We start from the raw sequence: 17,513 nt of genomic DNA on the forward strand, positions 1-17,513 counted from the left end.
TACTTCAGCCTTCACCCTACCTTGTGTAGCTGGATCCTGGACTTGCTGTCAGATCGCCGGCAGGTGGTAAGAGTGGGCTCCCTCACCTCTGTCCCCTCTGACCCTCAACACAGGTGCCCCTCAGGGCTGTGCTCTGAGCCCCCTCCTTTACTCTCTATATACTCATGACTGTGTTGCCATCCACAGTTCCAATCTGCTAATTAAATTTACTACACTGATTGGCCTAATCTCAAATAATAATGAGGCTGCCTACAGAGAGGAAGTTATCACCCTGACACAGTGGTGTCAAGAAAACAACCTCTCCCTCAATGTCGCAAAAACAAAGGAGCTAGTTGTGGACTACAGGTGGAATGGAGACAGGCTAGTCCCTATTGACGTTAGTGGATCTGGGGTTGAGAGGGTGAACAGTTTTAAGTTCCTCAGCATAAACATCACCGAGGATCTTACATGGTCTGTACATGCCGGCTATGTGGTCAAAAAGGGACAACAGTGCCTCTTTCACCTCAGATGGTTAAAGAAATTTGGTATGGGCCCTCAAATCCTAAGAACTTTCTATAGGGGCGCAATTGAGAGCATCCTGTCTGGCTGCATCACTGCCTGGTATGGGAACTGTACTTCCCTCAATTGCAGGACTCTGCAGGGAGTGGCGTGGACAGCCCAGCGCATCTGTAGACTACTACTCAGGACATCTACAAAGACAGGTGTGTAAAAAGGGTCCAAAGGTTCACTGGGGACCCGAGTCACCCCAACCACAAACTGTTCCAACTACTACCATCTGGGAAATGGTACTGCAGCATAAAAGCCAGGGCCAGCAGGTTTCGGGACAGCTTCTTCCACCGGGCCATCAAACTGCTTAATTTATGCTGACACAACTGTATTTCTATGTTATATTTAACTATCTTGTTACTGTCCTGTTGTACATACTATTTATTATAAATTGCACATTGCACATTTAGACGGAGACATAATGTAAAGATTTTTACTCCTCATGTATATGAGGGATGTAAGTAATAAAGTCAGTTCAATTCAATTTAATTCAATTCACCTTAATATGAAGAACATAACTAGCAGTTGGCCTAATAAACAGTTAAGCTCTTTTGCTCATGTTTGGACCTAAGCTGTAATGAGATCCAGGTCCAAATGGCTTTGTCAAAATCCTATACCTCATCCAGGTTTTGTCTCTGTAGCTTTTGACTCAAAAATACATTTCATGAAGCAATTGTGAATGCACACTTGAGACACAAAAGACTCATTGGGATAAACAACATCTTTGGAGGCAAAGGGATGGTTGACATTTCAGATTGAGATTTGTATCAGGACTGAGAAAGTAGAGGGAAGATTGTCAGTATTTAGAAGTGAGTGGGAGGGATAGATAGAGGCTGGAAAGTGATAGATGGAACAAGTGGGTGGGGAGGTGGTGATGGCCAGATGGAGTCAGGTACAGAACAGGGAGCCCTGGATGAACTGGTAGGAGTGGGAAAGGAGCACAGCGGGAGGGGGTTATCTGAAATTTGAATGGACTACCCATTGGAATATACCTGCTGTTTCTTTATAAACCAGTCCCTTCAAAGGTAGACTCAAATGTGGAGGCTTAGTCACTGAGAATATTCAGGAGTGCATTAATAGACGTTTAGATAATAAAGGAGCTAGTAAGAAAGGTTGGTGCAGGAAAATGACACTGCAGTGCAAGATCAATCACAACCATATTGCACAGTAGATCACAGATAGAGCTCAGCAGCCTCTCCCACTGCAAAGTGAGGTAAGTTAGTTGACTTGGTGTAAGTTACTGTAGATGTTGTCTTTCATTCTGGAAAAAAGCATGGTTCCTGTGGGCCAAATATTCTCTTTATGTGCAGTTGGGGATTTGTAAGCAGGCAGTCAAAAGATCAATTTTGCAAACAGCAGTTACTTTTGGACATCACAAAGGGTAATTGCTGACAATTACAGAAGTACCTTTTGGTCAGGAAATCAGAGGAGCTGGCACCATCCGGCACCATCCATATTTTTGACTCTCGCCTGGCATACTTTTGAATTGGACAGTACCGTAGCGTAGCAGTTAGTGTAAAGCTTTTATAGCATCAGTGACCCAGGTTTACTTCTGCCACTGTCTGTATGGACTTTGTACGTTCTCTTTGTGATGTTACTTCTGCTGCTGTCTGTATAGACTTTGTACGTTCTCTTCGTGACGTTTCTTCTGCTGCTGTCTGTATAGACTTTGTATGTTCTCTTCGTGATGTTACTTCTGCCACTGTCTGTATCGACTTTGTACTTTCTCTTCGTGACATTTCCTCTGGGTGCTTTGCTTGGACTTGTTGGATTGGTAGGGCCTATTGCCGTGCTGAATCTCTAAATAAACAACCACATTGCAAATTTCATCTCTTGTTTTTTTTTTCCTGCCTTTGCACTGCTCAATATGTTTTCCAATTCAAATGAGGTTATTGATTTGGAAGGTTAAGTTGCTCTTGTCACAGATCTTGCCTGTGTTTCTAGCATTTTCTATTTTTGATGGGTTGAATCATACTAGCCGTGGTTGATATTTCAAAGGGAACTGCTAGCATTAAGAGGCTTCCAGGTAAATGAATCCCAGGCTTATGCAGATGCCTTGGGTGTCTGGGATACTTTGAATGCTCATTCCCAGCAGGGATATTAGGAAGGAAAAGGTAACGTTTACTTAAGAGATTTTGCAAATTTTGGAAATCGAGAGCAACACACAAAATACTGGAGGAACTTAGTAGGTCAGGCAGCATCTATGGAAATGAATTAACAGTTGACATTTCAGGCTAAAACCCTTCAGCAGGCCTGCATTTATGTTTTTCTTAATTTATTTTATTAGGTTTTAAAATGAGTAATTGTTTTAATATTTAATTATGTTTTTACTTTAAATCTTCAATATTATTTTCAGTAATTTTAATAATTTTCAAATATCTCTGAATATCAGAATCATTTAAAAACTGGAAAAGCAACTCCCAGCTTTCACAGAATGCAAAGCTCTTCCTTCTAGCAAAAGGTTGTCAGAATTTTCTGAGGGCTGGGCCTCTGCAACATATTGCCTGAGGCTGACTTTCCTCTGAGATCAACTTGCCCAGAGACTTGGCCATGTTTTGCTGAATGTCTGTGGGTGAAGAGGATTAATTCAATTGGCCCTTTACTTCCTAGCCCAGCAAGGTAAGTGGATGGGAGCCACTTTTGTTTTCTGTGCTTTAATAAAGAACACTCTTTTTCCATAGGAAAAATATTATAAAACCTTAAAAGCATATATATACCATATTAAAAATAATTTCTTCAAAAAATTTTCAGAGTCATACAGCGTACAAACAGGCTCTTCGGATTATCATGTCCATGTCGACCTTTGTGCCCACCTTCACTAATCTGATGGCTAGTAAGTAGAGGCATGGTTAGAAAGTTTGCGGACGATACTAAAATAGATGGTGTTTAGACAGTGCAGAAGGTTATGAAAAAGTATATGGTATTTTGATGAGATGGATATGTAGGTTGAGGATTGGCAACTGGCTTTCAATCCAGATAAATATGAGATATTGTATTTGGAGAGATCATACCAGGGTTGGACTTATACAGTGAATGATAGGGCTCTGTGGAGTGTTATGGAAGAACGAGACCTACGGGTGTAAGTGCATAGTTCTCTGAAAGTGGCATCACAAAAGTAGTAAAGAGTTGGAAAGTTATGTTGCATTTATATAAGACATTGGTTGGGCTGCACAGTTTTTGCTATAGGGGAGATGTTACTAAACCAGAAAGAGTGCAGAAAAGATTTACCAAGATGTCTGGACTTGGGGCCTAAGTTACAAGGAGAGGTTGTGTAAACTAGGATTTTATTCCCTGGAATGGAAGAGCTTGAAGGGTGACTTGATAGAAGTACTATATAAGATCCTGAGGGGCATTGACAGGGTGAAAGCACGTATTTTCCCCCAGGGGGTTAGAGCTAAAGCCAAGAGAATATAATTTTAATATAGAGGTGAGAGATTTAGAAGAGTCATCATGGCAGTTTTGTCATACAATAGGTGGTGTGTATTTGAAATGAGCTGCCAGAAATAGTGGTTAACATGGACATTTTGGCAATATTTAAAAGCCATCTAGACAATTACATAAATATGGGGCAAATATGAGCAGATGGGACCAGCTCGCTAGACAACCCAGTTGGCATAGATGAGTTGGACCAAAAGGTCTGTTTCCATGCCGTATGACTCTATGAAAGAGATGACTCATGCCTCTTTTCTGTTGGGTGGTTAAAGAAATTAGACATTCTCTCAAGACCTGCTAATTTTTATCAATGCATCAATCAAGGCTTCTGGTTGGACTGTAAGATGACTGTTTTGGAGGTACCAGTGTCATCTACAAACTTACTGATGCAGCCAGTGACAGATGAGGCATATTCCTTGAGGTCTGTGGCGGCCTCCAATAGCATCTGCCAATTAGTCCATTCAAAACCATCCTGAAGCATAGAGATTGCCACATTAGGCCAAACAGTGATGGTCCTCTCAATTGGTTTCTCCATGTTCAGCAGTGGTTGGTATACTGGAATTAACATTATGTAGATGTGACCAGAGAGGCCAAGATGAAAATGTAGAGTGGCTTTGTAAGTATATAAACATGGTCGAGTCTGCTAGTTCCTCTAGTGGCCATGGTGACATTGGTATTGTTTGGGCAAAATATCCAGCAAGTTAAAATGACTGAAGTCTCCTATAATTATGAAGAGACTTTCTGGATGCTTGTTTTGTAGATGATACTGTAAAGCACTCTCAGTGCATCCTTGGCATTCATACTTGGGGATATAGACAGCTGTGATGAACACAACAGTAAACTGTCTGAGTAGGTAATGTGGATGTTCAATTGCCCTTGACCGGTGACTGCTAACTACAAATTAGTTTTCCACATCTGTGTTACCATTGCATTCTGTCCCCTAACAATTTTGAATCCAGTTTACCAGCTCATCTTGGATTGCATGTTCTTCTGGACCAGTCTACAACATAGGACACTAAGGTCTATCTATACAGATTTCATCTACAACCTTACCTCATCAGTCTTCTTAGTTGCATCCTCTAAGAACTCTGTCAAATCATTGAGGCAGTATTCTCCCACACAAAGTCATGCTGACTATCCCCAATTATTTTCAAATGTACATAAATCCTCTATCCCTTGTAATGTTCTCCAATAATTTCTCTACCATTTAAGGCTTAACAGCATGCATTTACTTGGCTTTTCCTTACTGCCCTTCTTAAATAAAGAAACAGGATTTGCTGTCCTCCAGAGTTTTGGCACCTCACATGTGACTAACTGAGATGCAAAATTCTTAGTGAGGGCATCTGCTATTTCTTCTCTTACTTCCCATAGGAACTTGGGATGGATATTAACCCACCTTAAGGAGTTATCAATCCTAATGTGTACCATGACATCCAACAGCTTCACCTTCTCAATACTGACTTGCTCATGTTATCCACATAAGTATATTCCATGAACCCGCTATCTTCCATATCCTTCTCTTTGGTGAATATGGATGAGAAGTTTTTTTTAAGTTGTTATCCACATTCCCTGGCTCCACACTTAGATACCTTTTTGGTCCCAAAAGGGACCCATTCTTCCATTGGCTGCCCTCAATATTGTTATCTCCAAAAAGACATAATTAGCTTAGATAATTCCTTCCAAAATTCAGGTCTTCAAAGGCCGGTAGGTGCTCCTCAACTGTAATTGCAAGGTTTATTGCCGAAATGCATACTTAAGTTATTTCATTTTGTGATCACAGAAAAAGATTTTACTCCCATTTAATTTCTGCTTCATGCTAGGATTCCAAAATAAAGATAATCATGAGTAGTTAGGAATTTTCCCCACAGGATTAACAAAAATAAGGGTACCATGGCCATTAGGATTATGAAAGATTGTGATGAGGTAAAAAGAGATCATTTACATCTGCTTAATGGTGAAAGATCTCTGATATGTGTTAGTTTAGCAAAGGGAATTTGAAATGATGGTAGAAAAACGATTGATATGAAAAAGGGAAGATTGCAATTGTTGAGAAAAGTCAAAATAATTTCAACAAGGATTTTGTGATTTTTATAAATGGTTTTGTTGAGGAAGTGGAAGGGTAGGCGAGTAAGTTTTCATATGACATGAAGGTTGGTGGTGTTGGGGATAGTGTTGCCCTAAGTTACAGTGGGACATTGATAAGATGCAGAGTTGGGCTGAGAAGTGGCAGATAGAATTCAATCTGGAAAAATGTGAAATGATGCCCTTTGGAAGGTTAAACTTGAAAGCAGATTTCAGGGTTAATGACAGGATTCTTAGCAGTGTAAAGGAATACAGGGATCTTGGGGGCTACGTTCATAGATCCCTCAAAGGTGCCATGCAAGTTGATTGGATGGTTGGGTGGTATGGTGTATTAGCCCTCATTCATTGGGGGATTGAGCTCAAGAGCCACAAGATAATGTTGCAGTTCTATAAAACTCTGCTTAGATGACACTTGAAGTATTGTGTTCAATTCTGATCACCTTATTATAGGAAAGATGTGGCAGCTTTAGACAAGATCCAAAAGAGAATTACCAGGATACTGTCAAAATTAGAGAGCATTTCTTAAAAGGAAAGGTTGACAAGCTAGAGCTTTTGTTTTTGGAGCAAAGGAGGATGAGAGGCGACTTGATAGAAGTGCATAAAATGCTAAGAGAATGGAAAGCCAGCACCTTTCTCCCAGGGCAGAAGATAATTTTAAGGTGAGTGGAGGAAAATATGAGGATATTTCAGTAGCATGTTTTTTTTACACACAGAGAGTGGTGCATACATGGATGGTGTTAGAGGTGGATACATTAGGGACACTTGCGTCAACAACCAACAGCACATTTCAAGAATGTGCTGAGCACAGCCCACAATTGTTGCCATGCTTCTAGCATTAACATAGCATGCCCATAACTTACCGACCCTCACCCATATGTCTTTCGCATGTGGAAGGAAACTGGAGTACCCAGAAGGAACAAACATGGTCACCTGGAGAACATACCAACACCTTAGACAGTAACAGAATTGAAACCTGGTTGCTGGAACTTGTAATAGCATTAGGCTAACCACTACAATACCATGGTGCCCAACACACATGGATGAAAGAATAATGAAGGGCTGTGTAGAGCGAAGCATTAGATTGATATTGGAATAGGTTAAAAGCTTGGCACAACATCGTGGGCTGAAGTTGTACTGTTCTGTGTTCTGTGACCAATTAAAGAAGCTAGGCCCAGGGACTGAACAAGAGATTAGGAATGGGCAATGTGATTTATGCAGAGAGGACATCAAAGTAAACACTGCAGCTGGATACCCATTTCAGTCTTTAACCACACCATCTTAAAAGGTGTAAGCATTTATTTGTTAGTTCTTGTGCAATTTAATGCCAATACTGTGGTTAATATACAATGCTAGCTCAAAGCATTAATATATGTTACTTTTTCAGTCAAGGTACTGGGTTTGTCTACTGAAAGATGTTCCAGCCTACCAAACAGCAGGTATATTTTGCTTGGTACGTCTGAAACAAAACACCTTTAGTTTGCTGATTAAAGGATAAGGACAACAATTAATAACTGCTCCGTAAAATAAAATATTATCTCTTGGTTCATACATTAAGTGAAGATTTGAAGGATTTTAACTATTAAATGCCTAACTGACTGAAACTACTGATCGGTTTCCTGCAAATGCCAAATGAAGAATAGGACTTGATAAACAAGTTGTTGCACGAAATACTCACTTCAGCGCAACTTGCTAGCTCCAATGTAGCCAGTGCTTTTTCAAACACTCCTAATGACTGTAGGGCACAGTAGTAAATTTGATATGATGTACATATCAGACATGGAGTTATTGGATGCTTCAGGCATTATGTGATCTAATTTCTATGTAACAGAGCACTACAATTATAGACATTCTTAAAGTGAGGGATGGTGATGGAAAGGAATCAAGCTGGGTCCCAGGGAGATTTACTTTTTGAGTTTGAGAGGTTAGGAGCTGTAGCAAGGAAGAAAAAAGTATGTGGACATTCCTACGCATTGTAGTTTTTACAGGCTGTCTGTTCCGTTACGAAGATTAGAAGAGAAGGTGCAATGGAATCAGTTAAGATCCTGAGGGGTTTTGACATGGTGATTGTGGAGAGGATGTTTCTTCTCATGGGAGAATCAAGAATTAGGGATTACTGTTTAAAACTGAGGGGTTGCTGATTTAAGATGGAGATTAAACATTTTTCTCTTATGTTTATGAGTATTTGGGGTACTATTTTCTCAAAGTGCAATGGAAGTAACGTCTTCTGAATATTTTCAAATTTTTTTTAGCCAGACAGAGTTAACTGGATTCTTCATAAGCAAAAAAAATGAAAGATTATGGCAAATGGATAGCAATGTTATTAAGTGCTGAAGGATGGCTTGAGGGACTAAGTACCCTATGCCTCTGGTTAACTATGTTCATATGAGGGAAATTGAAGTATAAAATTCTTCTGAATTGATTAATTCTTGAAAAACATAGGTTAGTTTTTCCTTAACTGTGTAGCCAGTAAACTGATGGAACAGGTGGTATGGAGTGCCCAATTTTCATAACACAAAGAAATCAAGTTGGATTTCAATCAGACACCAGCATCCACTGGCTCAGATACTGTAGAAATAGTTTAAATGCAAAATTTTGCATATGGTGAGTCAGTGGGCACAATTGCCAGCAGCCAAGGGAGGAGTAACATCAGAGGGTAAGATAACACATGAGCTTTATTTCAGAGTACTGTGGTGGGAAGCCTACTGAAAAAGATTGATGGACATACACAGTAAGAATCTTGATGCTTCATCAGGTTCACTGAAGTACCAAATGTCTAGCTAGTAGCTTGTACCAAATTTGAGTAAAGCTTGAAGTACATCCTTTTTATTGTGATGAAAGTTATGTCCAGTTCCATTTTAATATTTGCCCATTCAATCACCTTCCATTGTGTGATGGTCAGGACCTCAGCTTCAATTGTGGTAGAAATAGGGAGCTCCAATGAACGTTCTGACTTCTGTCAAATTCATACTCCTGTTATAATGGCTGTGGTTTATGTTCAAAGGGGCTTTGAGCACATTGCATAGTCCGTGCTCCATAAAATTATTAAGCTTGTTGGTAACTTCCAGTGAACATTGCAGTGGTACTTCTCTTCTTCCAAATAGCAAAAAAAAAATCTTAACCTTAAAATCTTGAACAAGCTATCAGAGCATGAACGTTATCCTTGAGAAAATTTAGGTGGTGGAAACAAGTTTAAATGTTAATGATAGATTTAAACATCATTTTCTTGTCTTAAAACATTTGAAAAAGATTATGGATTGGCAGCACTGTTCATGAGCTATTCTGAGGCAATTCTGAATAATTATTTAACTTCAGATGAAGAATAAAGAAAATCATTTGTGTGGAAACCTAAACTCTACTTAAAGAAATTGATAGTGCAATGACTGCAATCAGAAACATTATAAACTCTGTTGGGGCTGTAGAGAGGAAATTATACAAACAAAAGGCAAAGCATTTTATGCAGCATGACACTACCAAATTGATATGTTACAAGCAACGTTCCCTCTTATTTTTTTATATAGTTGCACTGACCAACCATTGCTCCGAGCAGGATATTTTTACACAGCCTGAAAACTGCACGATACTTCCGAATTTCTTTTTTGTAATATGTATTCTATGAAAATTTAGAATGAAAATTGAAAAATCACATACTTTTGAATTTATTTACTTATTGAAGAGTATAATAAAATACAGTACAACAAAGAAAATCTTTCACATTTTGTAAACTTTTTCTGGCTGCTCTAATTCCAGCTGAGAGGCAACAAAGACTGCTCAGAGGAGTATTTCAGTTACTGAGCAGCTGCGCACCTGTGCAGTTTAAAGAGAACAGTTGTTACAATACTTAAGGTCTGCTATTTAAAAAGAAATGTTAAGTGTAAATAAGAGTTTATAAATTCTAATGATGTGTGATAATGTCATCTATTTTCATCAGTGACTTAATTAGTTTGATTTACCTTTTTTCTCTCTTTCCTAGGATAAAAGGATTGGTGATTTTCTTGTAGATAAAACAAAAAGTAATTTTATTGATGACAGTCAGGAAGGTAAAAGGGTTTAAACAGCCAGTGCAGAGTACCCCTGTGGCCACTCTGGAGGGTGGTGTGACTCTGTTGTTAAAAAATGAAATCAAGTCACCAGAAAGAGGTGACATAGGGTCAGAAGATGTTGAATCATTGTTGGTAGAGCTAAGGAACTGCAAGGGTAAAAAGATTCTGATGGGAGTTGTATCAGAACACTAAACTGTAGTATGGATGTGGCCTACAAATTACAACAGGAGATCGAAAATGCAAGCCAAAAGGGCAATCTTAAAATAGTCATGGGCGACTTCAATATGCAGGTAGATTGGGAAAATCAGGCTGGTACTGGATTCCAGGAGGGGGGATTTCAAGAATGCGTTTTAGGTGGCTTTTTAGAGTGGCTTGTGGTTGAGCTCATTAGGGGATCCGCTATTTGGGATTGGGAAATTGTGCAATGAACCAAAATTGATTTTAGAGAGCTTAAGGTAAAAGAACGCTTTGGGAAAAGTGATCATAATATGATTGAGTTCACCCTGAAATTTGAGAAGAAGAAGCTAAAGCCAGAAGTATCAGTATTATAGTGGAGTAAAGGGAATTACAGAGACATGAGAGAGGAATTGGCCAGAATTGATTGGAAAAGAGCACTGGCAGGGATGACAGCAGGTAAGTAATTCAGAAGGCACAGGATAGATGCATCCCAAAGAGGAAGAAGTATTCGAAAAGAAAGATGACATGACTGTGGCTAACAAGAGAAGTCAAAGCCAACATAAAAGCCAAAGAGGGGGCATATACTTGAGCAAAAGTTAGTGGGAAATTAAGATTGGGAAGCTTTTAAAAAACAACAGAAAGGAACTAAAAAAAAGTCATTAAGAAGGTAAAGATGGAATACAGAAGTAAGCTAAATAATAATATTAAAGAGGGTACTAAAAGTTTCTTCATATACAGTGGCATGCAAAAGTTTGGCCACCCAGGTCAAAATTTCTGTTACTGTGCATAGTTAAGTGAGTAGAAGATGAACTGATCTCCAAAGGTCATAAAGTTAAAAATGAAACATTTTTTCCAACATTTTAAGCAAGATTAGTGTATTATTTTTGTTTTGTACAATTTTAGAGTGAAAAAAAGGAAAGGAGCACCATGCAAAAGTTTGGCCACCCCAAGAGATTTGAGCTCTCAGATAACTTTTACCAAGGTCTCAGACCTTAATTAGCTTGTTAGGGCTATGGCTTGTTTCCAATCATTATTAGGAAAGGCCAGGTGATGCAAATGTCAAAGCTTTATAAATACCCTGACTTCTCAAACCTTGTCTTAACAATCAGCAGCCATGGACTCCTCTAAGCAGCTGCCTAGCACTCTGAAAATTAAAATAAATGACACCCACAAAGCAGGAGAAGGCCATAAGAAGATAGCAAAGCATTTTCAGGTAGCCATTTCCTCAGTTTGTGATGTAATTAAGAAATGGCAGTTAACAGGAATGGTGGAGGTCAAGTTGAGTTCTGGAAGACCAAGATAACTTTCTGAGAGAACTGCTCATAGGATTGCTAGAAAGGCAAATCAAAACCCCCGTTTGACTGCAAAAGACCTTCAGGAAGATTTAGCAGACTCTGGAGTGGTGGTGCACTGTTCTACTGTGCAGTGACACCTGCACAAATATGACCTTCATGGAAGAGTCATCAAAGGAAAACCTTTCCCGCGTCCTCACCACAAAATTCAGCATCAGAAGTTTGCAAAGGAACATCTAAACAAGCCTGATGCATTTTGGAAACAAGTCTTGTGGACTGATGAAGTTAAAATAGAACTTTTTGGCTGCAATGAGCAAAGGTATGTTTGGAGAGAAAGGGTGCAGAATTTCATGAAAAGAACTCCTCCCCAACTGTTAAACATAGGGGTGGATCGATCATGCTTTGGACTTGTGTTGCAGCCAGTGGCATGGGGAACATTTCACTGGTAGAGGGAAGAATGAATTCAATTAAATACCAGCAAATTCTGGAAGCAAACATCACACCATCTGTAAAAAAGCTGAAGATGAAAAGAGGATGGCTTCTACAACAGGATGATGATCATAAACACACCTCAAAATCCACAATAGACTACCTGAAGAAGACCAAGCTGAAGGTTTTGCCATGGCCCTCACAGTTCCCCAACCTAAACATCATCGAAAATCTGTGGATAGACCTCAAAAAACAGTGCATACAAGACGGCACAAGAATCTCACAGAACTACTTTTATACTTTATACTTTATTGTCGCCAAACAATTGATACTAGAACGTACAATCATCATAGCGATATTTGATTCTGCGCTTTCCGCTCCCCGGATTACAAATCGATAGTAAATATTAAAAATTTAAATTATAAATCATAAATAGAAAAATGGAAAGTAAGGTAGTGCAAAAAAACTGAGATGCAGGTCCGGATATTTGGAGGGTATGGCCCAGATCCGGGTCAGGATCTGGATCCAGAACTAGAAGCCTTTTGCAAGGAAGAATGGGCGAAAATCCCCCAAACAAGAATTAAAAGACTCTTATCTGGCTACAGAAAGCGTTTACAAGCTGTGATATTTGCCACAGGGGGTGTTACTAAGTACTGACCATGCAGGGTGCCCAAACTTTTGCTTTGGGCCCTTTTCCTTTTTTGTTATTTTGAAACTGTAAAAGATAGAAATAAAAAAGTAATCTTGCTTAAAATATTAAAGGAATGTGTCATCTTTAACTTTGTGCCTTTTGGAAATCAGGTCATCTTTAATTCACTTAGCTATTCACAGTAACAGAAATTTTGACCGGAGTGCCCAAACATTTGCATGCCACTGTACATAAAGTGTAAAAGAGAGGCGATAAAACGATGCTGGAGAGGTAGTAATGGGGGAGAACGAAATGGCGAATGAATTGAATAAGTATTTTGCGTCAATTTTCACTAATGGAAGACACTAGCAGTTTGGTGGAAGTTCCAGATGTTGGGGGTCATGGAGTGTGTGAAGTTACCATAACTAGAGAGAAGGATCTTAGGAAACTGAAAGGTCTGAAGGTAGATAAAGTCACTTGGACCAAATGGTGTATTAGCCCAGGGTTCTGAAAGAGGTTGCTGAAGAGATTGTGGAGGCATTAGTAATGATCTTTAAAGAATCACTAGATTCTGGAATGATTCCAGAAGACTGGGAAATGTCACTCCACTATTCAATAAAAAAAATAGGCAGAAGAAAGGAAGCTATAGGCCAGTTAGTCTTACTTCTGTGGTTGGGAAGATGTTGGAGTCGATTGTTAAGGATGAGGTCTCAGGGTACTTGGAGGCACATGATCAAATAGGCCATAGTCAGCATGGTTTCTTTAAGGGAAAATCTTGCCTGAGAAATCTGTTGGAATTCTTTGAAGAAATAACAAGCAAGATAGACAAAGGAGAGTCAGTTGATAAAAACAACAGGAATTCTGCAGATGCTGGAAATTCAAGCAACACACATCAAAGTTGCTGGTGAACGCAGCAGGCCAGGCAGCATCTGTAGGAAGAGGTGCAGTCGACATTTCAGGCCGAGACCCTTCGTCAGGACTAACTGAAGGAAGAGTCAGTTGATGTTGTGTACTTGGATTTTCAGAAAGCCCTTGACAAGGTGCCACACATGAGGATGCTTAAGAAGCCACAAGTCCATGGCATTAGAGGAAATATTCTAGCATGAATAAGGCAGTGGCTTATTGGCAGGAGGCAAAGACTGGGAATGAGCCTTTTCTGGTTGGCTACCGGTAAATAGGGTATTCCACAGAGGTCTGTGTTGGGACCGATTCTTTTGACGTCATTTGTCAATGATTTGGATGATGGAATTGATAGTTTTGTTCCGAAGTTTGCAGACAATGTGTGATAGGTGGATGGGCAGGTAGTTTTGAGGAAGTAGAGAGACTACCGAAGGACTTAGACAGATTAGGAGAATGGGCAAAGTAATGGCAGATGGAATAGAGTGTCAGGAAATGCATGGTCATGAACTTTGACAGAAGACATAAAAGAGTTGACTATTTTCTAAATGGAGAGAAAATACAAAAAACTGAGGCGTAAAGGGAGTTGGGAGTCCTTGTGCAAGAATGCCTGAAGGTTAATTTGCAAATTGAGTGGGTGGTTAGGAAGGCAAATGCATTGTTGGCATTCATTTCAAGAAGACTAGAATATAAAAGCAAGGATATAATGTTGAAACTTCATAAAGTGCTGGTGAGGTCTCTCTTGGAGTATTGTGAGTAGTTTTGGGCCCCTTATCTCAGAAGGGATATGCTGAAACTAGAGAGGGTTCAAAGGAGGTTCACAAAAATGATTCCAGGATTGAATAGCTTGTCATGTGGAGAGTGTTTGATGGTCCTGGGCCTGTATTCACTAGAATTCAAAAGAATGAGGGGTGACCTCATTGAAACCTATCGAAATGTGTAAGGCCTTGAAAGAGTGGATAGGGAGAGGATGTTTCCTATGGTGGGAGAATCTAAGACCAGAGGATACAGCCTCAGAATAAAAGGGTGTCCTTTTAGAAGGGGGAAGAGGAGGTATTTATTTAGCCAGAGGGTGGTGAATCTGGAATTTCTTGCCACAGACAGCTGTAGAGGTGCAGTCTTTATGTATATTTAAGGCAGAGGTAGATAGAGTTTTAATTGGTCCATACATGAAGGGATATGGGGAGAAGGCAGGAGATTAGGGCCGAGATGAAAATTGGATCAGCTATGCTGAAAAGGTGGAGCAGATTCGATGGGCCAAATGGCTCCTATAACTTACGGTCTTATGATCTTAATTATAAATTACTTAAATGAAGTACATTAAGGCATTCAACAAATTCCTTCTTTAGTTGATACTTATCTCAAGAGTTTGGCTGGATGTGATGAATATTCTTATTTAGAGAACTGGTGGTCTCTAAATTTTGATTGTAAAATGATTCTTAAGATGGTGATGATATATTCTTGAGAACCCATTGCTGATCATTAATGCTATGTCAGTTTGTGGTTGCATGCATGTATAGAATTCTTACTAGTTGGACATACTGCTTTCTTCATATTAACCTTTGGACAGCTATTATGACTTAGTGATGGTAACATGCTGAAGGAGCATTAACATCATATATGCCATTCTACTGTTTCTATGACTCACTTTGTGCTCCATCAATTGAACTGTGAGACAAAACAAGTGTGCACCACCATTTTGACTGCTGGATAGTTTAATTTACAAGATGTTACTTTTAAATACCCATAAAAATATCAATCTCTCAGTATTTTCTAACCATTCAATTAAAAGAATGAGCTGGTTTATTTATCATCTCTCAAATAACATAATGAATTAGGCCATGTAAACAGAGATCATCAGAAATAGTTTTTTTGTGCCGCAGCTTATATCTGGTTCTTGAAAAGACAATAGGGCTTATCATCGGATCAGATCCATCGATCTATAGAAATGATCTCTGAGAATTTCTTTGAATAGTTGATTAAGGTAACAAGAAAGTGAGGCAAGTTATGTTTCCCAGAGTGTGATTCAGCATTCCAGAGTCAGTAACATATTCTGTCTTTTTACTGTCCTTCACGAAGTAATAAGATGCATATTTAGATAAATCAACATTATTACGAATGGAAGTTGAGGTTTTGATGATATCAAACTGTTGTAGGTTCTTTCCTTTGGGGGAGGGTAGAGCAATTTTACCCGTCCTTTCTGTTTTTCCTATGTTTGAATTATTGGTTTCTTACGTTATTTGTTCTTCCCCGGCAGGCTATGAGTAAGGAAAGGTGAGCACAAGAGATTGAAACAGTAAAGTGATTGCAATCTTGAAACACTCTTTGAGAAGATAGTAGAGGCAGGTATTCTCACAATCCTGAAGACCTATCTGTTTGAGCATAGAGCATAAAAGGCAATGGACCATGTACTGGCAAATATGATCAATTAAGACCATAAGAAATAGGAGCAGAATTAGGCCATCTGGCCCATCGAGTCTGCTGTGCCATTTTTTTGGCTGATGGCTGATCTTTTTTTTTATTGCCTCCTCAACCCCAGTTCCCGGCCTTCTCCTCATAACCTTTGATGCCATGTCCAATCAAGAACCTATCAATCTCTGCCTTAAATACACCCAACGACTTGGCCCACACAGCTGCATGTGACAACAAATTCCACAAGTTCACCACCCTTTGGCTAAAGAAATTTCTCCACATCTCTGTTTTGAAAGGGCACCCATCTATCCTGAGGCTGTGCCTTCTTGTCCTAGATTCTCCCACCATGGGAAACATCCTTTCCACATCTACTCTGTCTAGGCCTTTCAACATTCGAAAGGTTTCAATGAGATCCCCCCCACCATCCTTCTGAATCCCAGCGAGTACAGACCCAAAGCCATCAAACGTTCCTCGTATGACAACCCTTTCATTCCTGGAATCATCCTTATGAACCTCCTCTGGATCCTTTCCAATGCCAGCACATCTTTTCTAAGATGAGGGGACTAAAACTTCACAATACTCAAGGTGAGGCCTCACCAATGCCTCAGAATCACATCCTTGCTCTTGTATTTTAGACCTCTTGAAACATGGTAACACGCACAACACGCTGGAGGAACTCAGCAGGTCAGGCAGCATCCGTGGAAACGAACAGTCAACGTTTCGGGCCAAGACACTTCGTCAGGACTGAAGAGGGAGGGAGCAGGGGCCCTATAAAGAAGGGGGGGGGGAGTGGGAAGGAGAAGGCTGGTAGGTGCCAGGTGAAAAACCAGAAAGGGGAAAGATCAAAGGGTGGGGGAGGGGATAGACAGGAAAGGTGAAGAAGGAATAGGGGAAAGCACAATGGGTAGTAGCAGGAGGAGGAGCCAAGAGGGATGTGATAAGCAGCTGGAGGAGGCGACAGAGTGAAACTGGGAGGGGGAAGGAATTACTGGAAGTTGGAGAATTCACTGTTCATGCCAAGGAGCTGGAGACTACCCAGACGGTATATGAGGTGTTGCTCCTCCAACCTGAGTTTGGCCTCATCATGGCAGTAGAGGAGGCCATGTATGGATATATTAGAACGGAAATGTGAAGCAAAGTTGAAGTGGGTGGCAACCGGGGGATCCTGTCTGTTGTGGCGGACGGAGCGGAGGTGCTCGATGAAGCGGTCCCCCAATCTGCGTCGGGTTTCACCGATGTAGAGGAGGCCGCACGGGGAGGACCAGATGTAATAGATGACCCCAACAGACTCACAAGTGAAGTGTTGCCTCACCTGGAAGGACTGTTTGGGGCCCTGAATGGTGGTGAGAGGGGAGGTGTAGCACTACGCTTGCAGGGATAAGTGCTGGGTGGGAGGGACATGTGGACCAGAGAGTCGTGGAGGGAACAATCCCTGCGGAAAGTGGAGAGAGGTAGAGAGGGAAAGATGTGCTTAGTGGTGGGGTCCTGTTGAAGGTGGCGGAAGTTGCGGAGGATAACGTGCTGGATCTGGAGGCTGGTGGGGTGGTAAGTGAGGACGAGGGGAACCCTGTCCCTGTT

At 40.3% G+C, this 17,513-nt stretch overlaps 1 protein-coding gene across 4 annotated transcripts in view; it reads left to right on the forward strand.

The window, feature by feature from the left end:
- nbeaa (neurobeachin a) overlaps positions 1-17,513 on the forward strand; it is an 868,656-nt gene that overhangs the window by 600,950 nt on the left and 250,193 nt on the right. The window lies entirely within an intron of this gene.

Source organism: Mobula hypostoma, chromosome 7, assembly GCF_963921235.1.
Source record: "Mobula hypostoma chromosome 7, sMobHyp1.1, whole genome shotgun sequence".
NCBI classification, from domain to species: Eukaryota; Metazoa; Chordata; class Chondrichthyes; order Myliobatiformes; family Myliobatidae; genus Mobula; species Mobula hypostoma.